General features: G+C 49.3%; 1 protein-coding gene across 6 annotated transcripts in view; it reads right to left on the reverse strand.

The window, feature by feature from the left end:
* Nucleotides 1-15,927, reverse strand: part of MSI2 (musashi RNA binding protein 2) — a 389,374-nt gene that overhangs the window by 314,778 nt on the left and 58,669 nt on the right. The window lies entirely within an intron of this gene.

The raw sequence follows: 15,927 nt of genomic DNA on the forward strand, positions 1-15,927 counted from the left end.
AATCCATGAGACCTAAACGACCTAAATATGCCGACCCCCTGGAGGCTGCCCCAAAGCCAAGCCAGGCTCCCCCATCCGGCTGTGCGCCTGCCTGCCTGCTGTTCCCAGGAGCGCCGTGTGATGGACAGTTCTAAGGAATACCCTATAATCTGCATTTATGCCGTTTGTCTTTTTGAAACATAAAATACAGATATTTGCATCATTTAACATGCGTGATTTTCTTCTGAAAGCCACAAAGAGAAAGAAAGTCTGCTCCGCGGCCCCTCCCCACCTCCACCATTCCCCTCTTCTTCAGCAGCCTGAAAACTTAAGCCTGGCACCCCTGACAAGCCAAATTGATCTGGAAAGGATCTTCAGAGGCTGGCTGCATTCAAAGAAAAAAGAAAGGACTCTCCTCCTGAAGAAGGCAAGGAAGACAAAGGGAGGCGTGAACGGGTCTCCTTCCCCACGCAGGAGGTGGCCTCCTGGAGGTGACAGCAGGGACGGCGGAGGGAGAGCAGGAAGCCCCACATTATCTGCGCCCCTGAAACTGCAGCCTTGAACAAAAAGCCAAGGGGACCTAAATGAGGAAGAGAGGTTTCTGCACCAGCATGAGGGGGAGGCCTGCAGGCAAGACCCGCCCCTGGGCCGCTGCATCCAAGCCAGCTCCCCAGGCAGAGGCCGGCTCGGAGTCACGCAGCCTCAGGGGCCCCGAGCAACTGGGACCAACGATCTTCAGAGGGGCCTGAATCACTGGTCTTTATTTACGCTCTCGAGGACTCCTGCAGAGAAACACAGGCGTGGACCAGCCACGTGCCCCACGCTTCTCCGATGCCCCAGAGGCGCGTCCTCTGTGCCTGGCTCAGCAGCCTCCCGTTCGCTGAAGGGCAACGGCACCCGTCAGAGCCGCCAGGCCTCAGAGACAGCACTGGGCACTTGTGCGCATGGCACACAATCCCCAGTCCCCACCCTTGCAGGGCAGTATCCTCCCCACTCCTCCCAGGAGCAAAACGAGACCAGGGAGACTGACCAGGGCGTCCCAGCCTTCTGGACAACTGTGCCTGTGCCCTAGACAGGCCCTCTGCAACTCACTGCAACAGCCCCTGGTCTGGCGGGTCACTTGTCCTCTGAGCATCTCCTGTCCTCAGCCGCTCCGCCACGCTCAGTGACTGAGCACCTACATTCTGGGCGCTGAGGGTAAGGCGCCAACAAGACAGGCGGGGCGGTCCGCTCATGAAATCTACCTTCAACACAGACACAAACAGGAGGAGTAAAATAAACAAAAACGACCGTCCACGGTCACCTCCGGGAGTCCACACATGCCGACAGGTGCTCCCCCATCACGACAGGGAGCGGAGACAGGCTCTTATCTCCCCCTCCCCTCTTAACGCAGGACCAGCAGACCCTGCCCTGTCCCTTCTAGAGAAGCCCCAGCCCAAAACGCAGGTGACGGGCAGGTACAGGATGCTCCTCACTAAGGAAAGCACCCCTCAGCCAACCTCTGCCTGCATCTCTGCCAGGAAAGGCTCTCTCCCTGGCCCCTCCCCATTCCCAGGTGTGTCCTGCTATGGCGATTACCTGCCCACTTGACTGGAAACTGTTGATGCCCACAGCTAACAACGCCCCAAATCATGGGCAGGGTCAAGTTCCCCTCGGGCACCTCTCCCAGCACCGGCCACTCACAGTGCCTCCTGGGCCTGCCCCAAGCTCCCGACACCCTCTCCACCAACAAAACTTCCTGGGGCCACGTTAACCACGCCTGGCTGTCTGCTCTCCAAAGGGACTACCATCTAACCTTGTAAGATAGCTCCCTGACCACCCTGCCCAACCTAAACATAATCGCCTTCAACGGGTCTTCTAAGGACGACACCCAGAGCAAACATTGAAAAACCATGATTCCCAAGGCATGAGTATGGATGTCCGGAAGACTGATATGGAAGAAATATAACGAGGGTCTTGAACGAAAATAACACAACTTGCAGTTTGCTAAGGACTTATACAGGCATTATCTCATTTAGTCCTCACAACCGTAAGGCACGTAATATTATCCACATGTTACAGATACGGAAACTGAGACTTAGAATTTAAATAATTGGCCAATGTGGTAAAATCAGGTCTCAGATCCAGGCTCTCTAACTTCAATCTGCGCTCGTTTTCTGCTCTACCCTGTGCAGTCTTGTGGGGTATGAAATTAAATCCTTACACATCTCGTCCTTGCAGTTTTTACATCGAAATGATGGCATGTTATACAGCAATTAAAAACCATGTTTTCACAACCATCTAATGACGTGAAAATTATTACAAAGCACGATTAAATGAAAAAAGCTGAATACAAAAGCGCACACACGGGACTTCCCTGGTGGTCCATTGGTTAGGACTCCACGATCCCAATGCAGGGGGCCCGGGTTCGATCTCCGGTCAGGGAACTAGATCCTGCATGCCGCAGCTAAGAGTCCACATGCTGCAACTAAAATACAGATCCCACATGCCGCAACTAAGACCCAGTGCGGCCAAATAAATAAACAAATATACAAAAACAAAAACGCACATACACACACGCACCTCAGTGTGATTCCGATTCTGGGTTTTTTCCAATTCTGCTTTTAAATATACAGGTATACACAAAATGATAACACACCAACACATTACAAAGCTGTTATGTCTAAGTAGTGGGATTATGAACTTTTTTTTTAATACCTTTCTATATGTTTTAAATCTTCTGTAAGGGGCAGGCATTCATTCTCTAATTTGGAAAAAATATTAATAACCATTACTTCTGGAAAGGAGGAAGCCACAGTTTATGCTTGTCAACAGACCAATCCGGGTGACCCAAGTCACCACCCAGACAACAACCCAACACCACTGCTCGTTGCCAACACCACTCCCGGGTTGTCACCACGGGAAGAGCCGCCAGAGACTCTCGGTGCGCCTGAGCACCTTGGCTAGCCAGGGACACAGAGGCCAGGGCCTTCCCAGAGGACAGAACCAGCCTCTGAGACTCCCCAGTCGTGACGGCTGGAGAATGAGGAAAGAGAGTGGGGTTGGGAGTCAGGGCTGAAGACAAAGTGAGTTTCAGACAACACAGTGCTTTTAAACATGGACCACGCCAGCGTCATCAACCAGTTGAAGTGAAAGATAATGACCCCAAACGGGTTCCTGGCATCAATCCTAGACCACAGCATCAGAAAAACACAAGCAACCCTGTGGGGCTTCAGAAAAGAAAACAAGGTTGGAGTCCACCTCATCAGGGATGGCATCCCGGTCTAACTGCTGGCTTCTGTGGAACCAACCTCCCTGAGCCTCAGTTTCCTCACCTGGAAGTCCAGGTTAAAATGCCTAGCCTATGGGAATCCCCCAGAGATCCAGTGGTTAGGACTTGGCGCTTTCACTGCCGTGGCCTGGGTTCGATCCCTGGTCGGGGAACTAAAATCCCGCAAGCTGTGCAGCATGGCCAAAAAAAAAAAAAAAAAAAGTGCTGAGCCTAGAAGATAACTGTAAGAGCTAAAAGAAATTGTGGTTGTCAAGCTCGGGGGGAGCCAGCTGCAGTACTGTGAGGGTCCCTGGAAAAGCCCATGTGGACAGGCCCTGAAGCCTCCAGCCAACAGCCTGCAAGTGAACTTGGAAGCAGACCCTCTGGCCCCAGTTGAGCTTTCAGATGACTGCAGCCCTGAACGACTGCTTGACTTCAACCTCATGAGGGACCTTGAACCACAACCACCCAGCTAATCCCACTCCAGATTCCTGACCCTCAGAGGCTCTGTGAGATAATCAATGTTGGCTTATTTTAAGCTGCTAAATTCTGGAGTGACTTGTTACGCAGCAATAGATAACTAATTCAGATTTTGGTTCTTGGCATACAAGAGCTCATACAAGAGCTCAGTGGATGGTTCCTACAATATTCCCTCATTCCATGTATGTCAAAACAGTCATAAGATGCAACACTGATTACTAACAGCTTTTTCAAGAAAAAAGAAATGCTGCTGTTTTAAACATATACGTTAAGTATAAGATGCATCCAAAGTGGAAAGTTTCCCCTGTCTGATCTTCACCTCCAAAGCTATTCCTTCCAGTCTTCCCCATCAGAGGTTCCTACTTGCTCAGTCCAAACACCCTGGTCTTTCCCTTGACTCTCCTCTTCCCACACTTCCCCCTTCCCCATCTTCAGCAAATCCCATAGGCTCCACCTTCAAGACATATCTGGAATCGAACCACTTCTCACCACCACCACCCTGGTCCTTGGACCAGCAGAGCAGCCTCCTAACTGGCCTCCTTGCTTTCCGCTCTGCCCCTCTGCAGTCTCCACGTCACACAGCAGCCGGTGGTCTTTCTAAGATGGAAGCCCTCTCTTACCAGTCCTGTCCCCCAAACCCTACTGAGGCTCCCCCTTTCATGCAGGATCGATGTCCATGTCCTTACCAGAGTTTCAGGTGATCTGCCTAACCCACCTTGGCTCCTTCTGCTAGCCCCTAACTCAGCCCACGCAGATCCTTCCTGCTTCTCCTCACACAAGCAAGCTTCTGCCTCCAAGACTCTGCCATCACGGTGCCCTCCACCAGGAGCACCGTCCCCAGACAGCATTCGTAGAGCTTCCTCACAAACGGCATCTCCGAATAAAGGTCTTGCCTGACAATCCTATCTAAAATGCCACTCTCCTCCCCATTCCAGTCCCTAGGCCCTGCTTCATTCTTTCATAGCACTGATCTCTAACCGACATCTTATATCCCTATCTGCTCACGTCTCACTGTCAGGATTTTGTTAAGTTCACTGTTGCATCCCCAGTGCCTAAAACAGCTCCTGGTACATAGTCGGTGCTCATAATATATGTCAAGAGTCAGCAAACTTTTTCTATAAAGGGCCAGATAGGAAATACTTGGCTTTGCATTTCTTACAATCTCTGCCACAACTACAGTCGGCCCTCTGTAGCCACAGATTCTGCGTCCCTGGATTCAACTAACCCCAAGGGCCAACTCTAAGGGACTTGAGCATCAAAGTTTGGTATCTGCAGGGGTCCTGGAACCAATCTCGTGCAGACACCGAGAGACAACTGTACTCAGTGCTGCTGTTATAGCATGAAATCAGCTGCAGATAATACCCAGCAAGCTAAGAGTGGCAGGATTCCAATAAAACTTTATTTATGAAAACAGGTGGTGGGCCGGATTTGACCCACAGCTGTAGTCTGCCAACACTGACCTATTTGATTAATTATTAAAAAATATATTTGCCTCTCAAATGTAAGACTGTTTTCCATCTTCAAACTGAACAATACAGGGGAGGGAGGATGGGCTGGAAATGCATCTCTGAGGGTTCTGGGCAGAATTCAACAAGAACTTCTCCCAAGGTGAAATGGTTGATAAAAACCCAAATGGACAGCAGGCTGGCCCATCATTTGCTGGGGTCTTCCAGCACAGATCAGATGCTCTCATGCATTTAGGAGGTGGCTGATGTAAAGGCAGGTGGCAGGCCAGCTTGCCTCGCTCACATCTCTTAAGAACTGCTAGGCAGGTACAGGTCTTAGATTCCAGCACGACCCACCATCGCCAGAATGACATCGACCAGTTCTGACACTATCCACTTACACTATCTTTCTTCCAGAAGAAAACCTACGGAATCACGCTTGCTGACTTCTCAGGGATGGGGGCGGGGTGCAGGAGAACACCAACAGAGCCAAAATATGTCCAGAGAAAGATATCCTGGCACTGACAGGATCCTGTGCAACACAAAAGAACAGTCATGAGAAGAAAAATATGCAACTCTGGCAGCCAGGCTACTAGACAAAGATCACGCTTCTTTGAAATTAAGCACCGAGAAAAAAGGTAGATAACCACAGGGTGCGGTTTAAAAAAAAAAACCAAAAAAAACGCGCGTTCAAGTCTTTCTGCTTTAATTGCCGGTAATTTCATAGTTCAGTGTCTCCTGCCAGCTTTGGCTTGTTTCTCTTCCCAAACCATTTTGCTCCAGCTCAACCCATTGGAGGAAGCATTTTAATGAGAACTTGGGGAGCGCTGCTTTCAAAGGCACTCCCCCGGCTGCCCTGCCAGTCCTCCGCCGAGCCCCCTTTGTAGGCTCACCTTCAGCGCCGCCCCAGACAGCCCTTCCAGGGAAGCTGTGAGGCCTGCCGCTTTTAATCACCACCTGCCCAGAGGGCAGGGGACCCTGATGGGCTGTTTCATTTCATCCAACTCTCGGATTTTATCAGCATTTTGCCACTGTCAAAGAGGAGGGAAAAAAACAGGAATCAAAAGCCCTTCCATTTGAGGAAGGAACTTTTGACTTCCTAAACCCAGTCTCAACTTCGGTTATCTTATTTCAAACTCAGAAGAAACGCACAAGGCAGCAGAGCAAAGCTTAACTCTCCATCCTTCCGGGTGTGCAGCGAGTATCTACCGAGTGGCCCCCGTGTGTTCGTTGTGGCAATGGGGAGGGATACAGTCCTTGCTTCCCTGGAAGTACCAATGAGACGGAACAGATCCCCACGGTGCCAGAGGGACACGAAGGCACAGAGAAGCAAAGTGACCTTCCAAGGTGACAGACTGGGGTGAAGCCCTCACAGCTCAGCCAAACAGGTCGATGTGGCCCGGGCGGGCCACATGATAGCTTGAGACAAGGAAGCGCTTCATCTTTTTATCTTCCGGAAAGGTACGCCAAACCTAGAGGGCACATTGTTTTCTCCTTTCTTATTAAAAAAAATTTTTTAATAAGAAAAAGTTGGCTTGGTAGATCGAGAATAAACCTGTTATGGGCTTCCCTGGTGGCGCAGTGGTTGAGAGTCCGCCTGCCGATACAGGGGACACGGGTTCGTGCCCCGCTCCGGAAGGATCCCACGTGCCGCGGAGCGGCTGGGCCCGTGAGCCATGGCCGCTGGGCCTGCGCGTCCGGAGCCTGTGCTCCGCAACGGGAGAGGCCACAACAGTGAGAAGCCCGCGTACCGCAAAAAAAAAAAAAAATCAATAAAAATAAACCTGTTAAAAAAAAATCAGAGTTGGAGGAAGGAAAGAAAAGACATCAAATGCTATTGTGAAATTTCCAAAGGGGTAGAAAAAATAATGCTAGATACAATAATAGTAATTTGCTAGTGATATATATAAAAAAATATATATTGCGTGTGTGTAAATATATACACACACGCACATATATACATGCGATTTATATGTGCTAGGCATAGTTCTTGAGGTCTTAGGTATTAACCCACCTAATACTCACTGAAACCCTATGAGGAAGAGATATCATCATCCCCATTTTGCCAATGAGGAAAGTGAGGAACAGAGAGGTTAAATAATTTGCCCAGAGTCACACAGCCAATAAAGTAATAGAGCCAGGATTTGAGCCTTGGCAGTCTGGCTTCTGAATCCATCCATGCTCTTAAATATTTCACTAATCTATCCTCTCTTTCTCTGTCTCAGAAACTTTTTGCACTTTTCTAACAGCATGAAATCCTTGCAATTTACCATGTATTTTTCTATGTGTTTGTTTATAAAGTATTCTTCTTAACCCATTTCTTTGCACAAAGGCTCTGAGATAACTAACAAGAGACATAAAACCAACAATAAAATTAAAATTAAGGAAAATCACGCCCATGGAAAGGGGATATTATTAATACACCAATAAAAAGGCCAATGACTCTTCACACCTTGCTCTAAGCTTCCTGGCAGCCCAGGTAAACAGCGCAACATGATCAGTTACAGAATTTTCTTTATCAAAAGGAGAAAAGCTTATCAAGTTCCTCAGAGAGAACCAAATTTTTCTTGTCACTAAATTTCCATAGAATTTTTGCATTTAGTAATAAGAAAAAGTACAATGAGGTGGTAGATAAATGTCCTTGCTGATATATTTTTACTCTGATTTTAAAATCAAGGTTGTAACCTTAAAAGGAACTCAAGAGAAGGCAATTCTACAAAAAGCCTGGAGTAACTCTGTCCGAGTGTGTAGCCTTCCAGTGGGACAATATCACCCTACAGGTTCCACGAGTGTAAAGTTACAAAACGGAGAGGATTACAAAAAACTTTTCTCTGTAAACAGGCAGATCCTCGGGGTGGCTGACAGGCCTTCAGTGCTCTAAGACAGCTCCTGAGAAACCAGGTCACTGAGGAGGGTGAATACAAAGGACGGTTACACACCAGGCAGGCAATCTGTCCCCCCATCACATGAAATGGGGCTTCAGGAACCACTGGGGCTTCCGTGCTCACGCTGCTGCTGCACAGATGCATCTCTAAGAGCTTTCAATCTTGCTCTGAGGTGGCAGAAGAAAAGCCACAGCCCTTTGAATGACCAGCCCCAGTGTGACCTGTGGTAGAGTTCTCACCTCACGAAGTCCCCTTCTTGACATCTCAACTCTCCTACAGAAGAAGCTACTGGAAACCCCCTCCTACCTCCTCCGCCTGCCTGTTTCCCGGCTTGCAGGCCTGAAAAAAGAAATGCCTGCCTATGGTTGAGGGTTCACCAAGGCACCTCGTAGAAATGTACATGGGAAGGCTGCGTCCTGGGTCGGTTCTCCAAGACAGTTTCATTATTTGGTTTAAACTGCCTGGAGACACCAAGGAACAAAACCTCTTGGAGTTAGAAAAGGAATATAATCCAACCCCTCATTTTACCAAGAACAGAAATCAAAGTCCTACAGAAGGTCACAGGCACTAGAACTTGAACTCCAGGGTCCCGCCCCTGCCTGGCCAGGGCTCCTCCTACCACTCTGGGACGCTCCCCGGAAACAGGCAGAGTGAAACCCAAGTGGGTTTTGAACTATCCACCTCCCTCAACACACTGTTAGGCAAGAGACCAAGGACTCCTAGGGCCTGTGTATCAGGAACACCTGAGACCAACGTCTTCCCGGGCTCCGAATCACACAAGTCTTCACCTGTTTACGAGGCCAGCATTAATGAGAGGCTCTTCGGAGTCAAAGTGAGGAACAGAAGGGCAACCAAGAGACACGGCCACGCTCTGTTTAGCATTGACTAACCCCAGGCCCAGCAAACTGCAGCCGGGCTGCACTGAAGGCTCAGGCCTACAGTTTGCCTTTGGACTGGCTGCCCTCGGTCCAGTTTGCTGACTGAAAGAAGTTGGAAACTCTACCATCCACCCTCCCGAGTCATTATTTAACAACAAACAGGAACTATTTTTAGAACTTTTTCCATGAAGGCGCCATAGGCAAAGGCCACCAACCTCTGAGACACAGAAAGGTTAAATAAGGCTATCTGACCAAAAAAAAACAGCAACAACAAAAAAAAACCACTTTAATAGGCAACTTCCACCTCATATTCATCTGCTCAACACAGTTTCTAATTTTATAAATGGACCTTAAAATTAACAGGAGGATAGGCAGCTTTTCCCAGGAGCCTCCAGGTCCCCTCTGCAAAATTACGTAACTCAGAAAACAAGGCTTCTGATTTTATGATGCTCTCAACAGCCTGCCGGCTGAGCCGAGTTCGCGGGGCCACACCAGCTTCCCACAATCGACTCGAACACAGACGAGGTGAGCAGGAGACAGGGAAGCAGGACAAACCCTTTTTCACAAACTCAGGTAAATGAATCTTTGAGAAACCTCTTTACACCCTCAGTGACTCCCCCCGCAGCCACGCTTACTCCCCAGTAAAACCCCACTACGGGTTTCTGGCCCACCCAGATTGGGTAAGAAATTGCACATGTCAGAGCTTGGGTTTACCATGCCATCCGCCCTTAACGGAAGTTTCTACATGCCTCCCACATACGGCCACCGTTCGAAGGATTCAAATAATTTACTGTGGAACACTCAGTTTAAAGGACAGAGCATGCTCTAGGGAATGTAAAAGATTACCATTTACCTTTTTTTTTTTTAAAAAAAAGGTATTTATTTGTCTTTTATAACCAAGCCAAAGGAAGTACAGCTTTTACCAAATGTAGTTGGAGGTGCTGAAAACCTCTTCTAATAATCCTATTTCTACAACATGTAGAGCTGTTTTGCAGGGGGAAATTCAAACACGCCCCTGGAATGCGTTCTCCTCACCAGGTGAGGTAACCCACAATCCCCACATCCTCCAGGTATCTCATTACCGGGGTACCACCCAGAGCACAATCTCTGGGTGCGTGCTAGCCGCTACACTCCACCCCCCAGGAGAGATCTCCTTTCCTAATCATTCACAAATATTTAAATGAGTTGAGGTTCCTAGCTGAGGACCCCCAAAGCCAACTGAGTGAGGAATCAGCAAGGTAACTAAAATTCAGTGGTATAATTTGGCAAAATGTATCACAAGCCCCCCACACACACACCCCCCAAAAAATACACAAAATTTGACCCAGCAATTCCACACCGAGGAATGTCTCCTCAGGCAATAATCAAACAAGTGGGTTTTAAAAAAGGCTCTTCAGGGCTTCCCTGGTGGCGCAGTGGTTGGGGGTCCGCCTGCCGATGCGGGGGACACGGGTTCATACCCCAGTCCGGGAGGATCCCACATGCCGCGGAGCGGCTGGGCCCGTGAGCCATGGCCACTAAGCCTGCGCGTCCAGAGCCTGTGCTCCGCAACGGGAGAGGCCACAACAGTGGGAGGCCCGCATACCGCAAAAAATAAAAATAAAATAAATTTTTTAAAAAGGCTCTTCAAGGATGTTCACTGTCACACTGTTTCCACAGCCAAAGCTGAGCCACCCAGCTGCCCAACCACAGAGGATTAGTTAAATGAGGTTTGAGCATCCTGCTGCCACCCAAAGCACTGACGCTGAGGTACAAGCACAGGGTGCAAACGGCATCGAGAGCAAGTTAGAAAACTGTGCGTAATGTGGTCTAAATGTTCTTTCAGACAAATACACGCTTATCAGTAAGTGAAAGAGGCCAATCTGAAACGGCTGCACACTGTGTGACTCTAGCTATATGACATTCTGGGAAAGGCAAAACTATGGAGACAGCAAAAAGCTCAGCAGAGGCCAGGGCTGGGGGCTGGGAGGGGGAGATGAATAGTGGAGCCCAGAGGATTTTCAGGGCAGTGAACAGACTGTGTGAGATTACAACGATGGACACGTGTCATTACACATGTGTCCAAACCCACAGAATGTACAACACCAAGACTGAACTTTAAGGTAAACTATGGACTTTGGGTGATACGATGTCAAGGTAGTTTCATCAATTGTAACAAATGTACCACTCTGGGGGGGGACAGACGTAGATAATGAGGGAGGCTGTGCATGTGGAGAGGGGCAGGGGGGTTCAACAGAAAAATCTCTGTATCTTCCTCTCAATTGTATTGTTAACCTAAAACTGCTCTAAAAAAATAAAGCTTAAAAATTTTGGTTCATTAAAAAAGGAGAGGGACTTCACTGGTGGCGCAGTGGTTAAGAATCCGCCTGCCAACACGAGGGACACAGGTTCGATCCCTGGTCTGGGAAGATCCCACAGGCCGCAGACCAACTAAGCCCGTGCGCCACAACTACTGAGCCTGCGCTCTAGAGCCCGCGAGCCACAACTACTGAGCCCACGTGCCGCAGCTACTGAAGCCCATGCGCCTAGAGCCCGTGCTCCGCAACAAGAGAAGCCACCACAATGAGAAGCCCGTGCACCGCAACGAAGGGTAGACCCTGCTCGCCGCAACTAGAGAAAGCCCGCATGCAGCAAAGAAGACCCAATGCAGCCATAAATAAATAAATGAATGAATTTTAAAGAAAGAGAAATATAAACAAAGTTATGTCTATATTTATACTGGAAAGCCTAGAAGGAGAGAAATGTAGGAGCTGGCTAGATAAGTGAACTAGATAGATAGATAATCAGAGATAGATAAATAGATACAGATAGATGCGAACTGATAATTTGTATTCTGGGAGATTTTATCATCAAGAAGCAGTTATGGGGACTTCCCTGGTGGTCCAGTGGTTAAGAATTCTTCCAAGGCAGTGGACGTGGGTTCAATCCCTGGTCAGGGAACTAAGATCCCACATGCTGCAGGGCAACTAAGCAACGCGCCGCAGCTACTGAGCCCACGCGCCCTGGAGCTCGGCGCACCACAACTAGAAAGAAGCCCGTGCGCTGCAATGAAGATCCCATATGCCACAACTAAGACCCCACGCAGCCAAATAAAAAGAAAAGGAAGACGCAGTTATGTTACTCTGGTAATGTATTTTACTTTTAGTACGTTAACTTTGCTGAGGAAAACAGGCAATTAAAACTTAATTATAGGGCTTCCCTGGTGGCGCAGTGGTTGAGAGTCCGCCTGCCGATGCAGGGGACGCGGGTTCGTGCCCCGGTCCGGGAGGATCCCACGTGCCGCGGAGCGGCTGGGCCCGTGAGCCATGGCCGCTGAGCCTGCGCGCCCGGAGCCTGTGCTCCGCAACGGGAGAGGCCACAACAGTGAGAGGCCCGCGTACCACAAAAAAAAAAAAAAACTTAATTATATTAATAAACGAAATTAGTAAAGAAACCACAATCTGTGTGCCCACATGCATACACGCACCCACACCCAAACAGCAGGGCCTTTGCATACTGAACTCTAAGGTGGGGAGAGAAAAGGTCTGTCCACTCCCAGGTAGAGAAGGAAAGAACTATTGAATTAGACCCATTTACAGGCCTGGCAGTGGACTCCCAGGTACAAAACAGTCAAGGGCAAATTCCCTGTCCTGAACAAAAAGCCGAGCGTGCACTACAGGCCCCTCTGACACCTGGCTTTACTTACAAACCAGCCAGTGATCTTGGGGGACGTGACTATAAAAGCAGCCACTGGGGCTTCCCTGGTGGCACAGTCGTTAAGAATCCGCCTGCCAATGCAGGCGACACAGGTTCGAGCCCTGGTCTGGGAAGATCCCACATGCCGCGGAGCAACTAAGCCCGTGCGCCACAACTACTGAGCCTGCGCTCTAGAGCCCATGAGCCACAACTACTGAGCCTGAGTGCTACAACTACTGAAGGCTGCATGCCTAGAGCCCGTGCTCTGCAACAAGAGAAGCCACCCAATGAGAAGCCCACGCACCGCAACAAAGGGTAGCCCCCGCTCACCCCGCGCGCAGCAACAAAGACCCAATGCAGACAAAAATTAAAAAAATAAATTTATTTTTAAAAACTTTATAAAAGAAAAAAAAAAGCAGCTACCACTCAACTGTTGGAATAGACACAGTCAATCCTCAGCTTTGTCTGCAGGAAGCTCAGAGGGTAGACGGGACTGCCCCCCACACACCGCATTCCCCTTGATGCCACGGAGCAAGCATGTGTTGAGTGGAACACTTCTTGTTCTAAAAGTTTGTCTGATACCAATTCACAAGTCATGTGGTCAGCCAGCAAGCTAACCAACCGAGGGTAGAGTTTCCACGGTCTGGGCTGAAATCCATACAATGACTCAGCCCTCATGCTCAGGTACCTCCCTGGAGTGAGAGAAAAGGTACCCACTGAGGGGTATCAGATTTGGGTCCCTGCAATGCAATGCTCTGGCTGTGTAACCTCAGGCAAGTCACTTGACCTCTCTGGGTCTCTGGTTTGTCATCCTTCTAAATGTTGGACAAGATGAAAGCAAAGACACATTACTTTGGATTGCCTGTAAGTGCTGAATTCCATTTGGCACTCAGTAAAAACTCAATGACCACTGAGATTTTTTTTCTTTTTAAATTCCCACATCCAATCATTTTATTACCCTCTTAAAAATGCTCTGGGGATGAGCGGTACTATTCCAACTCCACGATAGCAAGAAAGCACGAACACTGCGGTGGGGAAGGCAAAGTCCTTAAAATTGTTTCCCCCTTATCCTACAGCTTTGCCTGAACTGCTAAGCACAATGTCCTCACACCTCCAAGGAGGCAGGAGAGCCCAGTGGTTAAACATCAGGGCACTTGAATTCAAATCTCTCCTCTCCACTTTCTGGCCATGTGATCTGGGCAAGTTACCTAACCAGCAGCTGCTTCAATTTTCCCATCTATAAAGCACGTATAAAATAAGTACCCTCTTGGGCTTCCCTGGTGGCGCAATGGTTGAGAGTCTGCCTGCCGATGCAGGGGACATGGGTTCGTGCCCTGTTCCGGGAAGATCCCACATGCTGTGGAGGGGCTGGGCCCGTGAGCCATGGCCGCTGGGCCTGCGCGTCCGCAGCCTGTGCTCTGCAACGGGAGAGGCCACAACAGTGAGAGGCCCGCCTACTGCAAAAAGAAATAATAATAATAAATAAAAAAATGAAAAACTAACCACCCCTTATTTCAGGGCCTCTCACCTTCTGAGATGGCCCGCACTCTGTGGAGTGTGCTTCTCCCAGGGCCGCTCTTACTTTCCGAGACAACCCCACGCCCTGGAGCCGGCTCTCACCTTTCGAGATGGACTGCATTCTATCTGTGGAACGTGGAGCTCTTTAAATAAAGCCACTTCTTGCCTATCACTTTGTCTCTCACTGAATTCTTTCTGCGATGAGACATCAAGAACCTGAGCTCCAGTAAGTCCCGAGACCATGTGTGTGATTTCAATTAAAAGACAGTGGGTTCAAGTTCCAATCTGGGTTTCGGCTGGGTTCGAGTCCCGCCCATGGGTTCAAGTCCCAATCTGGGTTTTGGCTGGGTTCGAGTCCCCGCCCGTGGTTTCAAATCCCAATCTGAGTTGTGCTGTTTCACTCTTAGAGGGCTGCTGTGAAGATTAAATGAGTGGAAATAAGTAAAGCATTTAGAAGGGAGCCTGGCACACAGTGAGTGCTTAATAAGTGTTAATAAATGCTAGCAATTATTATCCATTCCTCCAACGAACTCTTACTGAGCATTTGTTCTAACAGTACCAGTTACTCTTGAAGACTCTAAGGAAACACAAAAATATTGAATAGGACGCAGTCCAAGACCCTTACTGTCTAGTGGGAAGGGGCCAACCTGAACCAATAGATATGAGCCCAGGATTCCTTCTCCAAAGCCCCAGGGCCAGATAGGTTTGAATTTAGATGTTTCTGACTTCAGACAGGTAACAGGTACCTGTACCTTATTATGAAGCATCAATCTCCCCTTCCTTCCTCTCCCCCTCCCTGGGGCCTGGAGCAGCGCCTGAGATCAACCCCTTGTAAAGCCATGCTAAGTGGGATCGAGAAATACTACAGAGTCTCAAGACAGTTCACATCAGATTTTGCAGCCAAACGAGTTACAAAATAACTTCTGGTGTTCAGAACTTTTTGAATATCAGAACCGCAGACAAGGGTCTGCAGACCTGTTCCATAAGTAACAAGGTCTTGGGGTCCCACAAAGGAAGCAACAGCAAACAACTAAATGGGGGTGACAGGAAAGGCATCACCAAAAAGGCAGTTTCGGCTGAAACTTGAAGGAGAAATAGGAGCCTCAGTGAACAAGGCAGGTGAACATTTCTGGCAGAGGGACTGGCAGAAGCAAAGGTGAGGGGGTTGGAACCAGCAGAGAAGGTCAGGAACGAAACAGGTCCAAGGTGCAACCTGAGATGTGTGTGCAGGCGTGGCAAGAGGAGGGGCCGAAAAGTGAGGGCGGAGTCACATCCTAAAAGCACGCTGGCCCCACTGCAGACCTCACACACACTGCGGGCCACAGAGAGCCCTGGAAGAGCTGGAAGAAGGGCGGTCCCGATCAGATCGGCATCTTCGTAAAATGCTCTGGGGTGGCCGCCTGGTAAAAGGACAGGAAGAGGAAGAGAGGGAGGAGGTGCCCAACTGGGAGACGGTGCCAGTGTCAAGGAAGGAATGTTGATGATGCCAACTCAGGCAGGCAGCAGAGGGGGTGAAAGAGAGGGAGGCCACCACAGCCAGCCTGGTGCACGCATGGACCTCGAACATCGCCGAGGACAGTGCTTAGTGCCAGGGACGGCCCACACTCCTCACAAGGACTTACGGAGGCCCCCTTCTAGAGGCCACTTTCTGAAGGACCAAAGGACATCACTGTTTTAACAGTATGAGGATCTGAGGCGAAGCAGCCTCCCTGCCCCGAGGCCCCCACCCCTTCCTCCTCCCGGTTACAGCCGGTGGGCAAAGTACCCAAGTCACGTACTTATGGCCTGAGTCCCTCCAGCTCAGAAAGCGAGTCAGA

This window comes from Delphinus delphis, chromosome 19 (assembly GCF_949987515.2).
Source record: "Delphinus delphis chromosome 19, mDelDel1.2, whole genome shotgun sequence".
In the NCBI taxonomy this organism is placed as follows: domain Eukaryota; kingdom Metazoa; phylum Chordata; class Mammalia; order Artiodactyla; family Delphinidae; genus Delphinus; species Delphinus delphis.